This window comes from Culex pipiens, chromosome 3, assembly GCF_016801865.2.
Source record: "Culex pipiens pallens isolate TS chromosome 3, TS_CPP_V2, whole genome shotgun sequence".
NCBI lineage: Eukaryota > Metazoa > Arthropoda > Insecta > Diptera > Culicidae > Culex > Culex pipiens.
In genome coordinates this window covers 392,054-406,905 of record NC_068939.1, presented here as the reverse complement: position 1 = coordinate 406,905, position 14,852 = coordinate 392,054, and the positions used below count along the sequence as shown (strand labels likewise).

General features: G+C 37.9%; 1 protein-coding gene across 3 annotated transcripts in view; it reads right to left on the bottom strand.

Moving 5' to 3' along the window:
• Positions 1-14,852, bottom strand: part of LOC120428682 (uncharacterized) — a 75,668-nt gene that overhangs the window by 28,642 nt on the left and 32,174 nt on the right. For all 3 annotated transcript variants that reach the window (XM_039593737.2, XM_039593738.2, XM_052709470.1), the window contains exon 2: positions 3,905-3,964. The gene's annotated coding sequence lies outside the window, so the exon portion shown is untranslated. The remainder of the gene's footprint in view (positions 1-3,904; positions 3,965-14,852) is intronic.

Below are 14,852 nucleotides of genomic sequence, written 5' to 3'. Positions count from 1 at the left end.
AATTTTCATCTTTTGCCAACAAGCCAAGTCAAGTCAGTGCCAGCAAAAAAAAAAAAATCCCGTCCCACCAAGATGTCAGAAGGTGCCGGGTTCTGCGGGGCGAGAAGGTCAGACAAAAGAAAAATTATGTAGCGGTAATCCGGTTTGCCGCAAGGCACTTTGAAATTGTGGAACAGTTCCCTTTTCTTGGAATGCCGAGACGCGACAACTGTATGGTTCTAAACGTGTTGGTCGTCCAAGTGGTGAAACCTGTGTTTATGTGAGGTCCTCAACATGTGGTGAAATATAAGGTTACGGAAAAACGAAACAAGTTAAAATGTTCCAAACAGGAACTCGATGATGTATTTTTTTGCGGTTTTACACCAGAGAAGAGCAGAAAAGCAAGAAGCTTATTCGCTCCGCTGCCCGAACACGGAATTACGAATCACTTTTAAACTTTGCCTCAAGTTGAAAAAGTTTTAAGTACTTTGTGCAAAGTTTCAATGTGGAAGGTGAGAGCTCTCTCTTTGTGCTTTGGTGTCGCCAGATGTGTCAAAGTGGGTGATGATGCTAATCCTGTAAAGTAGTCGTAGAGCTTCGGCATTGCCGACAAATAAAGTCTCACGGATAAGTTGTGGTTACCCTTTGTAGCCGCAGGTTGTTTTTCAATTGTGTGATTAACTTTGAATCAAAAACAATAACTTTGAATTTTCATTCAAAATAGGGAATCAGGGAGTAAATAAGACAGCTACCCTGTGCGGTTGCAAAATTTGCGCAGTTGGAGGACAGTTTTGAACAAATCGAGTTTGAAACAAGTTACATACATCATTTTTTGCAATTCTGAAAACACTTTTGAATAGTATTTTTCAGTGAAAATAAGTGGTATACAGGTTTTTTTTTCTGTATTGCATTTTTCGTCATTAAAGAATGACAGAAAAAATAAATATTTTCAAACAGGAATTGCAGAAAAAAATTAGTTTTTTAAAGGGAAGATTAAATGACTCGATAAATTATGAAATGTAATATGTAGTTTCAAGAAAGTTCAAAGCAGATGGATATCAAAACACGACATCGTACTACAGTTTTGCCGAACATTAAGCCATACTAAAACAGCAGCGTTGTAAATATTTTCATTAAAAAAACATATCATCATAGCTAGCCTATGCATAGCCTTTTTTGCCTTGCCTTAAGATTACGTCATCAAAGGTAGAAGAGTAGAATGTGTAATAGGGGAAATCGCGTGCTACGCCACTATTAATTCCAGTGACCGGAAGGAGTGGAATCTTATGCTCGAAACGCGCGAAAGGTGAGTCGCAATCACAGAATAGCTTTTAGTGAAGTGGGTGTGAAGATTTTCCCTGCCCTGGGTAGACTTCGTTGGATTCACTCGAAGACAAATTCTGGAAAAAACTGAATTCAGTTTAATTTTAAATTAGCGTATAACAATGTTTGCACAACTTATTAAAATATATTTAGAAACCTTTTTCTTCAAGTCAATTGCCATAGCCTCTCAACTTAAAAGGTACTGCACGTTGTAGCCAGTGTTCAAAAAGTCAATGAAACATATAAGCGTTACGTAGTCCGAAGGCAAAACAACAAATTAAACTCACGCCGAATAGAGGGAAGAGAAAATGTGGAACCACAATGGGTAAACAAACTATCAAATTGGTAAACAATAGTTTAGTAAACTATGCAGTTTATGCAAAAACACAACAGGCGCAATAGATAAAACGAAGCGTCGACAGACAACAGGGGAGGTAATTACTTTGGTCCAACTTTTTTCCCAACGCAGAAGGGAGTATTGTTTTATGCTTGATATTACCTACTGTTACACTGATCTAAAGCTTGGCAAATCATTAGACAGGAAATCGAAAATTAGTTATGTTAAACTATTGCTTTCTTTGAAATTTTCTGAAAATTTATTTAGATTTATTCTTGTTTTTAAAGATTTCTACGATGAGTAATATTTTGGCTGTTACAACCCTCCTGAAAATTAAAAATTTTAACACTTTTTTGTTTACAACGATATTTCTGACTTGATTTTAAGCAGATATTTAAACCATGCTTTTTTTTTTGTTGATTTAACTCAGGTGTAAATACCAAAAATAAACAGGGAGTCAAAGGATAGACAAAGTTTCGCGAATAAAGTGAAGTGTTTTATTGTCGTTATTAAATTTTATTCAAGAATTTCCCCTGCTTCCCGCTGTCATACACCGGTTCGTGTTTTATTTCGATTAAGTTATCCTTTTTCTTTCCATTTCCTTCATTACGCCACCAAAGGATTTCCTTATTCCTGGGGGGGAGTTGCTGTCTTTGCCGGTGGGTTTGGCAGCTATCGTAAAAGGCAAAAAAATATATCACATAAAAACTTCTAATGCGATTTCCCGCGAGATAGCGGATAGGGGCGGTTGGTTGTGGTTCCTTGGTGGGAAGTGATTGGAAGGGAAGTACCCAAATTTCCCAAACGGGTTTCACGTGATAACGCGATGATGATGTGAGAAAATTTAGTCATGTCACTTGAGTACTTTATCACACCTCTAACCAAGCATTAGGGTGGCATTGAATTTTTTGTGATTAAGAAAAGTTGTGTTTCATTACTCTTCATATATTGAAATGTTTACTTTCTCTAATTTCATAAAGAGTTTGCCACAAAAAAGGTCACGATTCTTCTCAAGCAATGTGAGCAGGTCATGAAGCATGACATAAATGTTGCATGTCAATCTGCGATAGTGGAAGCCAGAATGCTTTACTAGGAAAACTGTCTCATTTTCCACGTCCATTTTCAGTAATAAAACAGGACAAGCCCAAAAAAGCCAGTCGTATAACTAGCTACCCACCTTGTAACATTAATCACTCTTTGTCAGGAAGATGGCTAAATTCTTCTACAAGAGAGAGCATGAAATGTGAAAGAACAGCTAGGGCACATTAAACTAAATGTAAAGTGACAGGTCCTGGCGTGGGATGGTTATCCGGCTTTTCCGTTGAATTTTTTGCGTCTTCCTGCTTCCGTCACTCGCCAGCTCTGAAAAGTATCTTCCACGGGCAGCATTGCTGGGTGGAACGAACTTGCCACGAACTTGAGCGGCCAGAATTAAGAACCACTCCCGAAAATATTACCACAAGCTCACGCCATACAAAAAGTGCTCTCTTGCTGCAGTTATAGGAATAGGATAAATAGAAAACATTCACCTTAATTAAAATGTAGCCTGAATGACTAATCGTTCGGATTACTCACTAATCGTTCGAATGCAAGTTCTCTAAAAACTCTTTGTTTCACATTGAAACATTTTGAAGGGCTTCGTAGCGCGGTGGTTAACAGCTTCGGCTGCCGATCCCTAAGTTGCTATGGGGCGCGGGTTCGATTCCCGCCTTATCCTTCTGGAGCTTTTCGTTCAATGTTTGTCCCGTTTAATATTAGTATTCAGTCTGCAAAGACGGTGTGATTGTCTTTTTTGTCTCTTTTAACATCGCATTTATATTAAAATACCAAATTATTAAATGAAAGTACATTCAATATATTCAACGAAGATATTTTTTTCTGCTCTTTCTATTTTCGCTTTAAAAGCTCATCAAAGCTGTTGTTGCTTCAAAAAAGCTTTTCTGTTTTGTGACGATTTTCCACTGCTCCCTTGAACAACCTCTAGCCCAAGTGGAAACCGAATGTCAATTTGTCGATGCCCCCAAAAGGAGGCATTTGTTTGGCGCTAATTTGCTCACCTACTTTTTGTGGACACTTTTCTTGCCCACTTTTTCATCACGCCGATTTGTTTGCAGTGAATGGAAAAACTTTTTTGAAAGATTCACGACCACAGATTATGCTTACTTGAAATTTACGTTTGAGATATTGGGACAAATGCGGTAGCAATTCGGAGCTTCAGCACATTGCACGTGTATCGTGAACCAATCAAAAGAAAGTATAACTTACCTTGGTTTGCCATCTGCACACGAAACAATCTAGCACGTTTTCTTCATCAGAGCATTTTTCCTGCAAGGAAAAAACCAAGAAAATGAAAGGGAAAATTAGTTATACAACAATAGCGACAAGGAGTATAAAAAATGTGCAACTGTTTCAGTATAAAAGCAAGCGAAACAGTCTATGGAAGAGCAAAAGGCTAGTCTGCAGCACCACTCTGCCGTAATCCATCTTTTAATCTGGCCAGGTCAATCTCCATTAAGCTTGTTCACTCTTCACCAGCTTGCTACTGGTAAACCTGGAGGTATGCAACGTATGCAAGCTCTCACACATTTTTCATCGCAGCTTCCGCAGTTTTTATGCTCGTTTGCATTGTAACTCTGCGTAGTAAACATTAGAAGAAAAAAATCGACAAAAGTAACTCTCATTGATATTTGAAAAATGCTTGCTAAAGTCATAATTTTCTATTTTCCGGAATTCAGAGGGTTTTATCCAGACTAGATCTGTATTAAATAATCTAAATATTTTGCTCAGCTCTTGTTAACTATTTTTAATAGAAAGGAAGGTGTTTTGAGCGAATAATTCTTTCAAATGAACCATCAAAAACAACATTTTGAACATTTCATTGAGTGAAAAAAAATACCAATAAACACTGAAAGTTTGTATCATTGTAGGTACAACGTGTATGATTCATCTAACCTCATCGCGTTTCATTCGCGTTCGATTGTGCTTTATGTCAATGGTACGAATGTGCGACAGAGGTCATAAATCGTGTGCTAGGACCGGCCTAGCAGCGAATAAAAAAAGCTCAGAATAAACCGCTCACATATTAGCATTGAATTCGGTCCTGGGTGCTGAGGGCTAGCATTTCGCACGTTATTGAGTGCCGTGAAGAATTTGTCTTGTTCTTAGGGGGCTGACGCACAGCACAGTACTGTCTACTCAAGCGCAGAACACGGACCCGGTGGCTCCAAACAAAAGCTGACTAATGTGAACACGTGCAGCACGGCGGCGGCCACCCCCGAATTGAATTCGGCACGTCACTTCACTTTGTGTGTGTCGTTGCATTTGCATGCCAAACAGCTGCTGCATTCAATCACTCGGAATTGCTTACAATTCCATGGCAGCATAATTCTTTCTTGGTTTTCATGTGCACTTTACGGTGAATAGGGTGGTTTGGGGTGACCATGCATAGTTTCCAAACAAGAACCAGAATGTTTCCCCCACATGTAGGACTCCGATCAAGTCTTGTTGGTTGAGAAGCTGCCAACATTCAAGGACAATTCGGATGATTAAGCCTTCAACTATGTGCTCATGCTTGCAGTGCCGATAAAATGCCATACCCAACTCATGCTGTGTTGGTGGCCGTTTTAAATGTTCCAATTAAGCGCGCTTATGGCTCTTTATTCTACTAATTAATTCATAACGCAGTGTTCGAACGATGCTTGCACACAGACCTCCGCGCTCGTCATGCACTTGACATTGATGTCCTTGTTTTTGCAGAAGTGCATATAAAACAAACAACTGCAATAAAATACAGTGTCACTGAAATCTGGTAGGTTTGCACATCAAAAGCAAGCGCCCATTGTTTACATTGTAAAATATTTGTTCAAATTAAGTAGTATTTATTAAATTGTTTGAGCACTTAATCTACATACTAGTGATCTCAGCTAGTGTGTCATGGTTTGAACAGACCTCCTACTCCATATATGCCTCTGAAGTGTTGTACATTCCTTGTGTGGAAGGTCGCGAGTGGACGTTCAAGTAGACTTTTTTTTTGTTTTTCTGAGTCTTACTGTTAACTCCGTTTACGATATCTCTAAATCAGTGGATGGGTAGCCTATCAAGAGATCACCGATGAACGATATCGTCAAGAATAACAGTATTTAGTAATGTTAATACGCACTTAACTGTCAAGACTGCGTGGCGAAGCTGAGCTATCCTAATTTGGTAATCGACGGATAAGGTGATGCCTTTTAGTAGTTGTTCCTAGTGACCGGCTACAGATACGGCACTCAAGTGAGCTGTGGAGCTGAACAACTAGTTTTACGTAGCAAGTTCCTTAACGGAACGATTCAGCGTATGAGTTTACTGCTGTCTTAGACAAATCACCGTAAATCACCACAAACATATATGGTCAATGCTAATTACGGATGATTGGAAATTAATTTGAGCAATTCGTTGTGTCTTTTTCGCGCTGAAGCTTATGATTTACACACTCAGAAAATTAAAACTAAACACGATTCAAGGTCAAATTTGTATTTATTGTGTTACGTCTTGAACAAATCATTTACTTATTCGACAAATTGAACGGAAAACATTTTTAAAACATGAAACCGAAAGAATTTTTATGAATTTTGAAATAGTTTCGCGTATTGATACATTACAACTTGACATCTTTCGAAGATACGTAAAACTATTTTTCATTAGAAGAAGAACTGTACCGATCACAAGTTAAACTCGCACATTGAACGCAACCCTTCACCTTCCCGTGGCCTTGCACTTAAAAAAACTCAATGAAGAAGTACAACGTACACCATTCTAAACACGCGGCGCCTATGCAGTTCACATCGAAAACTTGAAGCCGTTCGGAGCAAATTCGAAACGCACTACTAATTAAACGTGCTTTGTGTAGTTTATGGTGGAAATAAGGCAGAAACCACCATGATGAACAGCGTAAACATGCAATCGAGTGCAGATTTTGTGCTCGCCGAGAGGATACCTGAGCATGGCAAACATTCAAGGTTTTTCTAATTGTTTGATTAGAAAAGTTGGTTTTATTACTCTAGGGTAATTCGCGGTATTAAAAGTTTTACTTCCGACGTTTGGGCGTTTGTTTTACAGTACTTCAACAAAATTTAAATTACCTCGTCCGAAAACCATCGACATAGCCGACCTCTAAGTCCTTACGTAGTTCAACAACCAATTTCAAACTCAATCTACCTAGAAGTGCAAACATTTTTCAGCGAAACAAACATCATTTCGAACCGACGAAATTTTCTTACTAAGCAATCATACATGAGCCTATAAACATCCAACAGATTTACGACCAATAGCACTTACTTTGGCGCAACTTGGACACATCTGCACATCCTGAAAATGGGGTTCAATAGATTCGCTGGTGATCATAAAACCTAAATGGAAAAGGAAAGGCAATAAAAGTAACTCCCATCGAGGGAAAAGCTCGATTGTTGGGTCGTTTATTTTGGGCACTATTTTTTTGTTGCTGGTGTTATTTAGCTTTTCATCCAATCAATGGATGTGGTGCTTCGCATAGTGGGTGTGGGATTATGCCGTAAAACAGGTACACCATCGCACCATAATAAAATTCAAATCTGTTTGGTTGACCCACTGAAAGTGGATACACGCACCATTTGCCAAAAATGAATTAATTGCTTTTCGCCATGCTAGATATAATCTGGAAAGTGGCATCTCAACCAAACAAAAAATTGACAAATTCCAGCAAAGTTCACGCTACGGTTCGCTCCAGAATTTCTCTTTGTGGGCGGTGGCGGCATTTCAGGACGTGGGAGATCTGATTCCGTTATAATCGTTGACTAATTCTGCGATGCTCCCCAATACTATGTGACAATGGGTGATCGCGAATTCAACACGGAACGAAACGATTTGGTTTGGTGATTAGCGTTTTGGAATGGACCATGTTATATGCAAAATTGGCCAGCGATTTGCATAATTATGTGGGTCACAAATTGTTGTAATTTGCTTAAAAAAAAGTTTTTTTCAGAGATAGGAGCTATTTATTTTCTGCAAAAAAACGAATATTAGTCAAACATAATCTGATTTTTATGTTATTTTTGATTTCTTTACAAGTTTTGAAGGAAAATGTTTCTTCCAAAAAATGCGAAAATAGTAAATGACTGAGAACAGTTTTTTTTATGTATCATAAGACCTCACTTTCTAATATTTTTCATACAGATGTATATATAGCGATTCAACACAAGATCAACAGGATTCAGATAAAAGGTGCTCCGATTTGGCTCAAATTTGGCATGAGAGTTCCTTGTAGTGCATCCATCCCGGGAATTCCCAGGACAAATTTCCCGGGATTTTCCCAAAACCGGGAAATCCTGAATCACGGGATTTTTTATAATTTGTCCCGGGAATTCTCGAAATTGAAAAAAAGCTTATTTTGGTCTGGAAATTTAGAAATTTAGCCTGGTACAAGGATTTTTAAAAGTTTTTTTTTGTAATTTTTGTGATTTTGAGGTTCTAAAAATCAGGGGGAGAACAAAATTTTAAAAAAAGCAAATTTCAATTTGAATTGAAATGCAATCAACTGAAATCAATTTTGAATGTAGTCCCCTGCGTTTAGAAAGATTTTGAGTACATTTGGGATTATAAAAAAAAAACATTTTTTTATTTCCAAAGTTTTTGTTTACTAAAATGTTTATGTTCATAAAATCAAACACTTAAAAAACACTCATGTTTTGAAAAAAAAAACTGAACACGTGTAAAATGCATTTTGAAACACTGTTCATATAGACTGGTAAAATTTTATTAGTTTTCACTTCTTGTTTGTTTCAGACATCAAAAATAATAAAAATCAATGTTTTCTAGTCACGTATCATAACAAAATTTATTAAAGAAATATCCAAAGCACAATAGAACAAACAAAATCCATTTTCATTTTTTTAGGCTATTTAAAATGCATTTTGTTTGTTCTATTGTGCTTTGGATATTTCTTTTATAAATTTTGTTATGATACGTGACTAGAAAACATTGTGTTATTAACTCCATATAATATTATTTAGCTAATTCTATGATTTTAGGCTTGAAAATCATATCAAATATAATGAAAACATAGACTGTTTCAAAATTTCCCGGGATCCCGGGAATTCCCGGGATTCCAAAAATATTTTTCCCGTTTCCCGGGAAATTCAAAACCCGGGAAAATTGGACGCTCTAGTTCCTTGTTCAAACTTATCAGACTTGGTCGTTATAGAAGTATCCGAATCTGCCACAAAGTCACAATTTTCAAAAACATATCATAACGTTAAATTATAGCTCGCCACGTGGCAAAAGAAAGGTCATTTGGTTTATTTATTTATTTATTTAGTTTAATACATTTACAGATTAAATTTAAAAAAATATTTGCTGATTGGAAGTTTCGGAATCAAATACCTCAAAGCTGAAAATATTTTCTCTGATTTTTCAGGATATTTTACGTAACATTTAACATTATAATTTAAAAAATATCGGTACTTGGTACATTAATTGAACGAAAAGCACCATGCGTCTTAAGCAAAATGTACTGTGAAACCATTCCGATGGAGAAGCATGGTACTTTGGGTTCGATTGATATATGAACCGAAATCTGATTTTGGGGAAAAATGATACATTTCTGACACAAAGTTGGTCCATATTCTCTGATTTTATATTACAATCAAATTTAATTTCATTTCATTTGATTTATTTCGTTATTTAAGCATTACTTGTGTGGAGTTACTATCCTAAGCTGAGATGTGGACTACCTTTCATCAGCCGGTTAATTCAAAGTTGGAAATAGAGTTTGCGGGTGCTTAATGAATCGAGTAAATCTACTGAAGGAAAAAAGTTACAAACTAACCTTCGAAACAATCAAATTTCTAAGCCCTAAAAGAGTAAGCTTTAAACATTAGAAATGAGACATTTTTATAATACCCTACTGTACATAGCACATTGCATTTGAAGACCACATACAAATGACCAAGACCAATGCCACTAACTGATCGTTACACTTGTATAAAACTAAATGCTAGCGCGAGAATGTGTCAGCTAGATTTATGACCCAACTTGGTATGCAGGACCAATCGCCACTGAAAACGGTACAACGCGGTATAGCATTTGGGTCTTCTCTTGACCATCGGCCGACGTCGTGGCCGTCACTTAAACGAAAGACCCACCAAGCAAGGGTTGCCATTTGCGCGTAGTCTCTGCAAGCGTTTGCGTTCAACAGGTCATTTCCGTCCGTCACAAAGGTCGTCATCAAGTGCAGTGTTTAGTTGGCGTGCGCGCAGGTAATCGGAGGGTAGTTAATTACTCTGCGCTAGAAACCAACCTGGGCGTCAAATGGCACACGACACCACTGGTCAAGGGGGGGCTAATGAGCCAAGAAGATTTGTTGTTTGATGGTTCCGCGTGTTTGAATGCAAACCACGGTTGGATGAATGTTAATCGGAGATTGAAAGTCTGCTTTGGTTTATTTTCCAAGTTATTCTTTCTTTCTCTCCCTGAAAGTGAAGTTCAATTGCAAATTCAATTGCATTACTAGTTGACTAGCGGTGTAACACAAACAACAATGAGATTGTAGATTAAAGCCAACAGAAAATTGCTACACACGTGATTACGATGATAATTATGAACATATTTACAAATATACATAGATGGGTCGACTGTTCCATTTCATCGAGCCGACAAGTGTCATCTCATAAATAGGAAGCCCTGTTTCCATCTTCCAGGTCACATCTAAATGGCACCCAGTGTGAAACATGATTCCATTGTGTAGACCCGCCGATGTGAACATCTCTGCCCGGCTCAACAGATGATGATTACGTGTTACAGCTATAGAGAATAACATGTGTCACAAGGTGCCGGCGAACTTGCCGAAGGCAAATTGTACTGAGCTTCGAAAACTCAGCAGGTTGATCTTTCTCTCCCTGCAATGCAGTTCGTACTATGTACCGGGAAAATGTGTCACCCTGCGGTGCCTGATGACAGCCTTCACGTGAGTTGAGGGGGAGGAAATCACGCGATCACCTAGATCTGCCGACAAGGCTCGTATTTGCCACCGGTTGTTGGTTTATGGTTCTACGTTTGCACTAATTGAGCCTTGACGTCGGCGCCCGAAACGCTTCATCATGCAAAAGTGCAAGCTTTGCTTTAGACATAAATTCACACTGTAGGCATCCCACGTTCTGCATAAGTTTGTGAAATTTATTTCATTTTGAGTACAATGTTGAAATCTTTCAAGGCATGCATTACAAAAACTTCAATATCAGAAACCGGAAAAAAATTAAATAAATTTTGATTTCTCAAAGATCAAAACTACTTCTATTTCGTTTATTTCACTACATGCTCGCTTGAAGCATCGCTGCCAGCCGAGAAACACACGATACGAGCGCCCGTCCAGGAACCGTACCGCGCAACCATCGGGCTGGAAAAAGGGGGGCTGCATCTTAATCTGTGGCACTAGAGAGTGAAAATCGCATTTAAATATATAGGCACACTTAATTTACTTTCTTTCTCGACCACAGACGGTTGGCTGATGTTCCAACCAACCACCGATCGTCAGTCGTAAACTTGGTTTTGAATTGTTTGCCCTCTAAAATGATTGACTTTGAATTGCTCGAGCGCGAAATCGCTCTCCATGTGGCGGCGGAAAGTGAAATCTCTATGATTGCTGAATATGAACCTGGATGCAAAAAGCCGTCACGATGGATTCAGTTCAGTGCCATTTCGCAGAGCACTGTAACGAGCTTTTGTTACTTATTTTTGCCATGTTTTATGGTTTTATTAGCAAAATTATCTAAAACTTCATATATCTCAAAATTATCATGGACTGTAAATTGTTTGTCTTGCGGTGTCATCCTGAATATTTGTAAAGAGCTCATTTGTTTAGGTCAATTGGATTGCTCAAGCAAAAATTACGACACCCTAATGTGTCAACGTTATCAATTGAAATGAATAATTATTCGATTAGACAAGACTTATCAATTTAAGCAATTGATAGGAAGATTTGGAACACCTGAATGAAATGTGTTATTTTGAATATTTTATTCTTTTCTTGACATCCTTGTAGATACGTCACAAGTTTGACAAACTTTGAAAATGTTTCAATGAAATGATCCAAAGAGGTGATGAACATTGTGATACTGACATTTATTTGTTGGAAATGTCTTGTTGTTTAAAATATAGAAAATCAAATCAAATTATTCGCTCTACAGCATAGCTTCAAGCTTATTTTGAAACTGGATATTCTGATTACTCGCGGATTGTCTCTGCGAGTCGCAGCAGTTTTTTAAATTGTCGTTTAATAAATGTATCCGCAATGAATACAATTATGACTTTCTCGGCAAAAGTTTTTTTTAAGGCGATTAGAGCGATTAGACAGAAACGACAAACATGAAACGAAAGTGAAAATAATTTCACATCATCGCTGTTTTTCATCCTACTGACTTTCGCCCCTCCAGGGAGAGAAGATTGGCCAAAAATTTAAGAGAAGTGGCGTCTCTGCCATCCAACACACTGGCTGCCATCATTATCGAAAACTAGATTTTGTGCCTTTAGTTACACTCCACTTAGTGTGCGATCGGGTTGAACCTAAAAACAGGAACTAGATATTTTGAGGAGAAAAAAAAACACTGTCTGTGATGTTTGAACCGATAATTCAATCGTGATACATGTTCAATTTTCATGCAAGGCACGGTAAAGTTTTATTGAAAGGAAAAACTTGCGTTGATTTGCTATGAAAAGTGTCGGCAATTACGTGGTCTAGCGCAAGCAAACGAATAGACCACAACAACAGGCAACGCCGGGGTAATCAAGGTCAATCGAAGCACTTTGAGGTTCAGACTATAATTTCGTGGAAGTATCGAACATTGCTGGGTCGGTAATCACCGGAATTTCCACTCCAACCGAAAAGGAAGCAGCACCGAAACAGAAATAGTCGAAACTTGCAAATTTCCTAACCTCAACAGCAATTTACACTCGACATGAAAGTTCAAAAGTCAATCACACCGGGAAGACGAAGAAGGGCCGCCAGAGCCAGGCTTGGGGGTAATAATTGCCAAGGCATGCAAAAATGTGCAGCTACAGCAAAGCTTCGAACCGCGTGTTTTGAGCGCCCTCTTGGTCAAACAACTAGGCTTCATCCGTTTTACCAGCCGTTGCAATTCACTTCAGCGCGTTCTCTATGCGCTTTCGATGGTGACCTTTTTCGGAGGTTGCCATTTCGAGGCTTATAATTTAGGACACTTAATCTTCTAAGGGGCAGTGTATTTTCAACAATTTTTAAAATGTTGTTAGAAATTTGTGCAACGAGGAATGGTATTAGTAAACTGTGGAAGGGTCTCGTGGCGCAGGGGTAGCGGCTTCGGCTGCCGATCCCGATGATGCTATGAGACGCGGGTTCGATTCCCGCCTTATCCACTGAGCTTCTATCGGATGGTGAAGTAAAACGTCGGTCCCGGTTTCTCCTGTCTCGTCAGAGGCGCTGGAGCAGAAATCCCACGTTAGAGGAAGGCCATGCCCCGGGGGGCGTAGTGCCAATAGTTTCGTTTCGGAAGGTTTATACAAAACTACTTGACATACAATTCATAATGAATAAAATATAAATATGTTTTCACAACGTCAACTTTGCTCAAAATTGAGTAGAAAGTAACCATTTGTTATAGGTACTTGAACAACCATACAAATTCTTTTTACATACTTTATACATATAAATCAAATTGGAGAAAAAAAATCTACATAAAGATTCAGTATGGATTTATTAAAGAAACTAACATTTGATTGAAAAAAAGAAAACAATAAAGCATAATGTGGTCAAAGATCGTGAACTAAACCCGATTGTTCAACGTTGGGTGGTAGGTTCAAGTTGGTCATCGCGATTTCGTGAATCTATAACGTCGAAGATCGCGCAGTCAGCTGCTGAGAAACGATCAAACGAGACGAGTGAAATTTGTAGGTAGTTGGCTTGGCTCAATTTCATTTGCTTCTTTTATTCGCCGAGCCAAACTAGGCCTAGTTTCACGGGTGTGCGTGTAACGGAAATGAGCGGCCTTCAGACATTCGTGGAAATGCCGGAGGCGATTTTTAGATTCACCGTGCTGGGTAACGGAGCTATGGTTGATTTGTTTTTGTTTTGGCTTAAGTTTTGCTTTGTTATGATTTTCTTCGTGATATTGAGAATGGTTCAAGGTGGAAGAAAACTATGGTTGACTACGAATTGTTCTAAAACGAATAAAATTCAGCATTAACGAGTGGTCGCTGTTTTTATATAGTGGGTACCCGAGCAGACGGGAATAACTTGGGAATATCATTTTTTGATATTTTAAAATAATAGGCCTATAACATTTTCAAATCAAAATCAAATCAAATTATTCGCTCTACAGCATTGCCTTGGCGTTCCCGATTTCGGGATTCCTACTCGAAACTAGGTGTCCGAAGGCTTGTTTGTTGAGGCAATTGCAAACCTCTTTTTACACCTAAGCTTCCATCCACCCCGGGTTATTATGTTATTTATAACAAGATTTGTTATTCGTCGTTATGATTTTTTTGTTATTGGATTGTTATTATAATAAAAGACTAATAATATTTTTAGTTATCCTTCGATCAAATCTTTGTTATTATTTTATGTTATTTCAACAACTAATCCGAACATCCCAATAACTGTTGGAGGTATTCTTCCATAACAAAAATGTTATTCCAAAGTTGGTTTGGCATTCAACCAATATCAGACCAATACCAAATTTTGTTTTGATAACATAAACTGTTTTTAAACCCTTATGCAATAATGGATTTTTCAAGAAGATTCCATAACATTTTTTGTTATTTTAACAGTATTTGTTATTGAAATGGCATGAGTTTTGTTATTACCGTCTGCCCGGGTAGTTAAATATACAATTTGGTTTGTATTTGTGCAATATTTTTGACATTTTAAATCTGAATATTTTACCAAACAGAACAAGAAAATTTATGTACACGAAAAAAACCCCTTTTGAAGAAAATAGTGCTAAAAAAGTGTCCAATCCAAATTTTGTTTAAAGAAAATTTAATGTTGTAACTAGGCTTGTTTGGATACCTGCTGTTGTCCAAGTTTCAAGCTCTATTGTCATATCGATGATCCCGTTCAGAAAGCTCTGTTGAACCTCTTCAGAGTGTTTGTCAACGTGTGGCAATAGAGAAAAATCGTTGAGCAAATTTGCAAGTACATATGTAAATAGGTTTGAGCGGTGTGACATTT